Genomic DNA, 9,008 nt, shown 5'->3' on the forward strand with positions numbered 1-9,008 from the left:
CGAGGAGGTTCGCGAAGGTTGAGGGGCGGGGCCTATATAACCCACAGCTAGGGCGTTTCCAAAAAGAGATGAGCTTTGACAGAGAGACGAGAGGGAGTCCAAGCGGTTGAGTCCAAGAGAGGCGCTTTGAGTGAGTCCGAAAGAAGTCCAGGGTTGAGCTGCAGCTCGAGCCACTGAAACTGCATTTACTGCAGCTCGAGCCACTGAAACTGCATTTACTGCAGCTCGAGCCACTGAAACTGCATTTACTGCAGCTGGAGCCACCGAAACTGCAGCCACAGCAGCGTGAGGCCTGGACGGCAGTTTGGAGCAGGGCCGCGAAGGGGCGGCGGCTGCCCAACGAGTCGATCGGTTGCAGGGCCAGTTGGACTTCCCTATCCCACCAGCCATCCATCTCCCGCCAGTCCTATCATCATTCCCCGCGTGAGTCTGTCCTTGTTTGTTCTGTCCCTGGGTTAATTAAGACTGTAGGTAAGCTAGCGTTGCACTGTGTATCTAATCTCGTCTGTAAATAAACGTGCCTGCTTTCTTCCTACTTATATGTGTACATAATAAATCCAATTACTCTTCTGTACGTCTTCTTCCTCTTTGTATTCGGTCGCTTTAGAGTTTTCCCGATTGAATAGCGGTGGCGCGATCCGGCCAAAGTTTGGGGCAAATCGGGTATTAGTCGGGGAATAACTGTTCGGTCGCGGTAATACCACCGCTCGGTCAAAATAACATCTTAACCGCGTCCGTAACAATATTATAGGTGGGAATAATGTGAAACACCATCTGTAATAATCAACCCCCTCTGCTTTCCCTTTACCTTCCCCGACCCCTCCTGCCCCCCCAGCCCCCCCCCACACCCACCCCCACACACAAGTAGTATGAAAAGGGGGGTTCTGAGATAAGATATCGAGCAGGTGAGTGAGCGATGGCGAGGGAAAACTAGTGGAACGAGCGAGAGCGTGTGGAACAAGTGTAAGCGAATGTACATGCGAGTGGTCCTGTGGAGATGTTTTGCCTCAGGACCCCCCCTTTTCATACTACTGCCCAGAGTAGTACCTTGAGTAACTCTAGCCTGGACAGGAAGAGGAAATGAGAGGATTCCATTTAGAGCAACACGTTGACGACGACAGGTTAGGAAGTCCGCCAGCCATAAGTGGAGATTTCCAAGGATACCATAAGAGGAGACTTTGATGAGAAGAGCGGGGTGCCAGACAGTATCAATGGCATGAGATATGTCAAGGGAGACGGTCCTGATTTCCTGTCTGGCATTGAGGACCTCCATCCATCGTTTTCTCTCTCTTTCTTTCTCTCTTTCTCCAACTCTGTCGTGGCCCTCACTTTGTGAATGCGGGGGTACACCATCCTGGATGTGGGGGATCTCTGGGTCGCTCTTGCAAAATCTATCAGCTGTCTCCATGCCGTGGACTTGTTCGAGAGAACTGTCTGGCGGTATACAACAACAACATCCGACCACGAGTTTAGGAAAGTAGACAAGAATAAGGAAGCTTTTGCAGGGTTCATGCTTTATTTCCTGCAGACAGGCATCCATGCATTTCAGTGACCAGGTCACACAAACACACCTATTCATTCAACATCTACAGCCTTCCTTGTCTCAGCATGCCATTTGATGTATCCAGGAAGGAACTTCATGAATGGATAGGCCAAGCGAAAGTCCAGAATTTCAAGCAGTTAAGGGGCTGCCTTCGAGTTTAGCAACATGGCTCTCAACCAGTGAAATGCATGGTCAGAGGACAATCACTTTGGAAACAGAATATTTTCACAAACGTGGGCGAAAGCTTATGGTGGACAGATGGTGGTGCAAGCATGCCTCAACTACGAAATAAACATGCCGTGACAAGTGCACAGCAACATATCACAAAATTCTAAAAGAACAGGACAGACTAACAAGTAAAACCTTTTCTCTACAGGTCCAGCACTCTTTCCCAGCCTGCTCACATTTGCATAGCTCAGGGAATACTCGAGGATGGTACGTGGACAGAGGTTGAAATACACTCCAGGACAAGCATAGGTGTACAATGAGCATGCTGGAAAACATGAAACAGGAGACATGCAGGAAGCCCGCAGAATTCTAAAATTGGCTTTTTCCACCACTTGTCGGACTTGTAACTCCTGAATTGGTGATGCAGCCCATTTTGGTCCGAAGTAACATGATGTGCTTACTGCCATGCTTAAAAGAAACGGGGTGCAACTTACATGAGCAGGTGAGTAGACCATTGATGCCGAGTACCAACTCACATGTAGTTGTGAAACTCATTGAAAAATTGGGCTAGATCTGAGGTTATTCTCAGGTAAACAGATATGCATTTTGGGGTTAAAGCTGTAAGACCAGGCGTTGAGCTGAAGTTTTTTGGGGGTTGGGTGAGAGGGGAATGGGTGGAAGCAGCGTCTCTTGTGTTAAAATATTGAAATACGGGAATGTCAGGAAAGACGGAAAATGCTTCGGATGAAGCTTGCACTTAGGCCTCGGCAAATGACCAGGACTTGGATGCCCATTGTGCCAAGTGAGGGGGAGGTTATGCTTGACTAGAGTCTGAAAAGCCAACTCGACTTCCTGGCCTAAAATCTGGGTGTCGAAGATCGGTTATCAGGTCCTTGGGAGTCATCAAGTGGGTGGATCCTGATGAGGAGAATAGGGAGGGATACATGGATAAGAGAAATCAAGATCAGCATTACATTTCCCAGGAGGTGTATGAGGAAAGGCAAGGGGTGTGATGGTGAGATTAGTAATGAGAGTGCTATTTTATTGAAATAAAATGTAAAGGTTAAAACCCCACCCATAAGGACCTCCCAGTTTCCATTGGTTGCGGTGACCTCGTAAGCGTAACGCGTTTCTGCGTAGGTTGCTCCGCCGAGAACAAAGAGCAACAGTCGTGGACCGCTGCGGCCTTCATGTCAGCGGCCATACATTCTTCCACTGGAGGGGTCAAATAGGCGAGATTTCAGAGGTCATAATAAATAAGGAAAATTGCCATAAAGTATGAACGCTCAAGAAAGGTCTTCAAAGAAATTCTTAAAGGTCACGTGGGTTTGTGCGTGGGATCATTTAAATATTACTTTTACAAAATGGTGGAATTTTTCCCCCTCCACTCTTCCCTACCCCTTCTCAATGTTTTCATATACATTATTTACCTTTTCTTCTTTACCCCACTGTCCGAGTTTTTCCTTTTCTAAATTTTGCAACCCCTTCTCCATTCCCTGGACGAAGCAATATCGATATCTATATTTCCTCTTGGAAGGCAAATCCAACTGAAGGCAATCTCAGTTCCTTCCACCAAGCTTGGAAGAAGTGTTTGTCTACCCTCAGGAGTGCCAGGAAGCACTATCTCTCCACACTCAAGATTGAAATCTCAAACCTGTCTCCTACCTCCAAATCCTGGTGGCGTCTTGTCAAATCCGTTTCTGGTGTTTGTTCCCCCTCCATCCCCTCCCTTACCTCAAATGGCGACACAGTTGACACCGCACGTGACAAAGCCGAATGCCTCAACTCTGTGTTTGCGTCAAAATTTTGTGTCCCAAACCCATCTCTCTCTGTTCCCACCTTTCCCAGTCGAACCCAACTGCTCCTGGACTCTGTGTCCTTCTCTCCTGACAAGGTGAAGAAGTTTTTGTCAAACCTCGACTCTGATTCTGCAACTGGACCAGACGGCATCAGCCCACGGGTCCGAAAATCCTCCTCTGCCGCTCTATCTCAACCTTTCTCTGTTCTTTTCACCCTCTCTTTTGCTCAAGGTCATCTGCCAGCATCTTGGAAATCAGCAAACATTACCGCTTTACACAAAAAATGTGCAAAAACAGATCCTTGCAACTGCAGACCAATCAGCCTGCTTATCAGCAAATTATCAGCAAAATCATGGAATCCATCATTGCTTCGGATATCAAATCCTTCCTCTTCTCCAATGGCTTGATCTCTGATCATCAATTTGGATTCAGACCAGGCCATTCTACTCTGGACATGCTGCTTCTGCTGTCTCAACGATGGATGGAGGTCCTCAATGCCAAACAGGAAATCAGAGCCGTCTCCCTTGACATATCACGTGCCTTCGATACGGTCTGGCACCCAGCTCTGCTCACCAAACTCTCCTCCTGTGGTATCCATGGAAAGCTCCACTCATGGCTTGCGGACTTCCTCTCTGGTCGTAGGCAACGGGTGGCCCTGAATGGATTTCTCTCATCTCCTCTTCCTGTTCTGGCTGGAGTTCCCCAAGGCAGTGTTCTGGGCCCTGTGCTATTTCTGGTCTTCATGATGATCTCTCTGACTCTCCGGAAAATCCTCTCTATCTCTTTGCTGATGACTCCACTCTCTGCCGCTCCATTCCTCATCCCTCAGATCGGCAGTCTGCAGCCTCCTCACTCTCTGCAGACCTGGATAAAATCACAGACTGGTCAAACAAGTGGAACATGTCTTTCAATCCTGACAAATCCCACACTCTTACTATGTCTCTCTGAAAAGACCGACTGGAAAACCCTCCCATCTACTTTCTCAACAATCCTCTCCAAGAAGTTCTGTCGCTCAAGCTTTTGGGTCTCACTATCTGCCATGATCTTTCCTGGGATAACCACATTTCCAAGCTGGCCTCCAAAGCCAGTCGCCGACTGGGCATCCTCCTGTCGTGCGAAGTCCTTCCTTGGCACACCTGAGCTCCTCACCACATACAAGGCTTTCATCCGCAGCTCAATGGAAGAAAGCTCTCCCCTCCTGCCTCACACCGAGCTCGGCTTCACGCTGTTGAAACCAAAGCTTTTTTTTGTTTTTTTTGTTTTTTGTATCCTGAATCGAGGCTCGTGAAAGAGCTGACATTTACTTCACAAACAAATCAACCAGACAAATAAAATATATAAAAAGAGGGAGCGGAAGACAAGCGAAGGGGAAGCACACAAACACTTGAGAGCACACAACATTTAAGAGCAGGGAGATGTGTGGGAGGGAGAGGGCTTGGGGGGAGGAGGCGTGGGAACGGGGGGGAGGGGGATCATATCAGAATCATTGGAATCTCCTGCGATGAAGCTAACTCCGAGGGCCTTTCACTCACTCACCGCAGGCTGGTTGGTGGTTTTTCTGTCTTCTACCGACTCCTCTCCAGCCTTGCTCCCCCAGCTCTCTCTGTGCTCTGTCCCCCTAATATTCCTACAGGTCGCACAAGATCTTCCAGCAACCCTCTTATGGTGAAACTGCCAAAATCTAGGCTCTCTGCTCACCTTCACTCTTTCATTCCCCTTTTTTCCCGCCTCTGGAATAAACTCCCCCACTCCCTTCAATCCCACTCCTCCCTCCTCGTCTTTAAAACAGCTGTTCACCACCATCTCTTATCTTCCCCCATCCAAAACCTTGATCTTTTCTACCCCTGTTAATTCACCCCAGATACACTTTTCTTGAAATTCCAACTTCTTTCCTGGAAGTCCTTGCAGTGTTGATGTGTTTTATACCTATCCCACCTCCCCCCAAGCCCTCCCCCTCCCACATTTCTCTCGATGTCCTTGCTCTCAAATGTTGTGTTTGTGTCCTTCCCCCTCTCTCCCCATCTTGTGTTCCGCTCCTCTTATTTTGTGTTTTATGTGTCGGTTGCCTTTTTGTGTGATTAATGTCAGCTCTTTCACGAGCCACGATCTTGTATACAAAAAAAAGAAGATCATTAAATTCCAAAATAATTTAGCTGGTGTCAATGATAGAATGGATCTTGAAGACGGACCCTTTCCTCACCCTATAAAATGACAGGAAATAGAGATCCCCACAGGGCTCGTGCAAATACAGGAAATAGAACAAATATATATTGAATCTGTTGATTTTTAATGCGGAACTTTTGAAATGACATATTCCGCCACAGAATACCTGGCATGCATGCGCAGAAACCTTAATAAATGGCGGCATTCACAGCATCGTAAAGTATATAGTGTGTCGGAGATAAGGATTGTTAATTAAAATGGTTCACCAAGCTTCTAAAATAAGCTGAAAATACTTGTAAAAGTACCACAGAGGAAGTGCTGTGCCTTTGTACAACGAAAGACTTGGAAAACTTTCTCAGCTCGCCAAACGGGGAGCTGCCCTTCATGAAAACTCCCGATGATGTAGACTGGGGCAAGGCCCAAGTGTAAATCCCCGAAGGATTGCTCCCATTGAATGGACTGTGTATCTGGATTGATTGTTTATGAACACCAATGGGAAGGACATATCTAGGGTTTATGAATGTTTCAGGTAAGTTGAAAATAACGACATTTACTATGCATTATGTTGGAAAAGAGGGTGGGATGGGGGGCAGGTGGGATATACGGCCTACAGGAGCTGAGACGGCTGTCGTAAATACATTGTTTGTTTGGTTACGTAGCCACAAGAGAAATTAAACTACATTTTTGCATCAATGGCTAAAAGTTGAAGTGTCCGTCTCTGTGTGTATATGTTTTTTTCGGCATTCGTAGATCACGTGATTTTACCACGCCCCTCTCGTTCGCCAGACCTTTCGCAAACTGCAAGCGGGCTGTTTCGCAGCCTTTCTCGCATATGCAGGAAGTGATATGTTGGAACAAGGAACTTTAGTGAACAAAGCAACTTCATTTATCAACATTATACACCTCCTAACCAGGCACTGCTTAGTTTTGTCTCCACACCAGTCACCACTACTGTGGCATTCGAGCGGCGACACCGGCGGGTCTTCTCTGTGCTGCTGCCGGCAGTTGAGGCTGGCCAGCCCGGCGACGCTTTAGGGCTGCCTGGTCCACGTACTTACCGAGCTGATCGTTGAAGGCCTTCTTCATGTTCGGCACTGCGTTGAGCGCAGAGAGTGTCCTGAAGGGTTCACCTGCATATGTGGACTCACTTGCTTCGCGCATATCTGGTTACCTTGAGAACGAGTTTCCAAGAACAACGTGAAGAACAAGCTTGCTGTAATCTTCCTTCCCGATATCCATGTTTTCACTGTGGGTCATCTTCACAATGTAGTCAAGGAATCTACTTGAACTTTCCTTCCCATGAGCAAGCTCTGCTTATCCTTGATATAGAGCGCTTTTAGCTGCATGTGTTTTGTTTGTTCTTGTCATTTGTTGTATATTTTTGTGATATTTTTCATGTTGTTTTATTTTAATTTTATATTTCTTTATTTTATTATACTTTATTTCCTTTTTCTACATCAAATGTTGTCATTTTATTTATCAGTTTTCAAATTTTCATAACAATCGGCAACGGATTTTCATAAAATTTTCATAACAATCGGCAAACAAACTTTTTAACATTGGACGAACTTTTTAACATTGGACGCTATTTTGTTGAACAAACCAAATTCCGTGTTGACTTGAACATTTCGAAAAGGTTGTGACTCACTCGGAACATGCGCAAGCAAAACACAAAGAGGATCTCAGGGTGGTATTCATGAACAAAAGCAAATTAAGGTTCAGCTCAGTAATCAAAGAATGAAAAATCACTCATCGAGCGACGCTTGCCAAAAGATAATAAAGCAGAATGGCACTCAGTGGAGCATCCTTTTGACCTCAAAAATAATTGGTGGTTGAATTCAGTGACCTGATATGCAAATCGTCTTCAAATTTTAAGTTAATCAAATTAAAATTGACAATTTTAGAAATCAGAAAAAAGTGCTTGACCTTTGGACTATGTTGACCTTTTGACCTCAATAAATAGGATTCTGTGAGACCACCAAATCTACCATTTGGTGAAGTTTCGTGAAGATTGGTTTGAAGAAGATTGATTCCTTTCATTGATCTTCATTCAAACAATCTGTATAATGTAAATCAGATCATCATGTCTCAGGCTTCACAAAGGGTTATGTTGTCATAGGTAGGAGAGCTCCTTGATGGCTGGCGTGTACAAATAAAGAGTTTTCAGAAGGAATTGCTGTTTGTTTTTATAATCATGATGGAAGTTTCTATCATGCAAAATTGCTTTGGCATCATTTAACAGCTTCAAAATATTTTTGAAAATGAAAATACCATCACATGTCATGGCCTTAAACAGTGGACATAGCCTACCTTCCGGCAGCTCCTCCCGCAGTGCTACGCGACACAAAGGGCCACTGTCGAGCGTCCAGCTTGTCCTCGATCGCATCCTGAATGACGAAATTAACAATAACAGGAACAACTCGAGAGTTCATGGAATCCATTACACCAATGCTGTCTTGAGAAACAAGGACATGGGTGGTGCCGACGAGTGGCAAATTGAATTGGTCGTTATGATGTAAAATGTCATAATATTTTGTCAAAGTACAACTCAACGAAAGGGGTTTTGAAAGTGTCAACAAGGTGATTTGTGTTCTACATTGTTCGGCTTTATAGAATTTTAAATAAAATAAAGATTTTAAAGGTTGTAAAAAAAAAATTCGGGAATTTTACCGCTGTTGATGCAGTGTCTTTTACATCACCTGGGTTAACACATTTCATTCGGTCTCCGTGCCTGTTGTTTGTGTCCTTTATGACGTCCTTAAAAACAGGAAGGTTCCTGTTTGGAATGATTTTCAATTTTTTTTGACTGCCAGACAGGTAGACAGAGTAATAAACACTGACTCCTCTCTGCGCGTGCGCAATCAGGATTAATTGAAGCCAAAGGCCTGCTAAACTGCAGGTTTGTTTTCCGATTCATGTTCCGATTAGTGTTCAAAACATAACATTCAATTGAAATCAAGTTGTTCCTGAATCATAAACTGCCGTTTGTAGATAGAAGGACAGACAGACAGACAGAAGTGAACCAATTGATTAACCCTGTTTTTCGCTTCACGTGCGCGGGGTGACAATATTGATACAACGAAAAAGAAAATAAATTATTATATATTCCCTGATTACTTCTTAATTTATTTGATTCTTTTCCAGCAGAGACAGCAGGGAGAAAAATAACAATAAAAGAGAAGCAATATATAGTGCAGACTATTGCAATGACCAGTGGTGGTCATTTCAAATGCAGGGTAAGAGGGAGTGGATGACTTGCTTGCATGACATCCTTGAGCAGAGGAACCCAGCGTGAAAGCTGATACGTCTTTTCACCTGGCCACTCTCGGCGTTCT

The 9,008-nt window shown here is 45.1% G+C and overlaps 1 long non-coding RNA gene across 1 annotated transcript; it reads right to left on the reverse strand.

The window, feature by feature from the left end:
- Positions 1-1,495: 1,495 nt before the first annotated feature.
- LOC144888648 (uncharacterized) lies at positions 1,496-8,286 on the reverse strand. Its single transcript, XR_013621194.1, has 3 exons — positions 7,984-8,286; positions 2,787-2,926; positions 1,496-2,629 (listed from the first exon to the last, which is right to left on the reverse strand). It is a non-coding gene; the product is annotated as an uncharacterized LOC144888648 (long non-coding RNA).
- Positions 8,287-9,008: the final 722 nt, after the last annotated feature.

The sequence above is a fragment of the Myxine glutinosa genome, chromosome 13, assembly GCF_964187855.1.
Source record: "Myxine glutinosa chromosome 13, kmMyxGlut1.1, whole genome shotgun sequence".
Classification (NCBI taxonomy): domain Eukaryota; kingdom Metazoa; phylum Chordata; class Myxini; order Myxiniformes; family Myxinidae; genus Myxine; species Myxine glutinosa.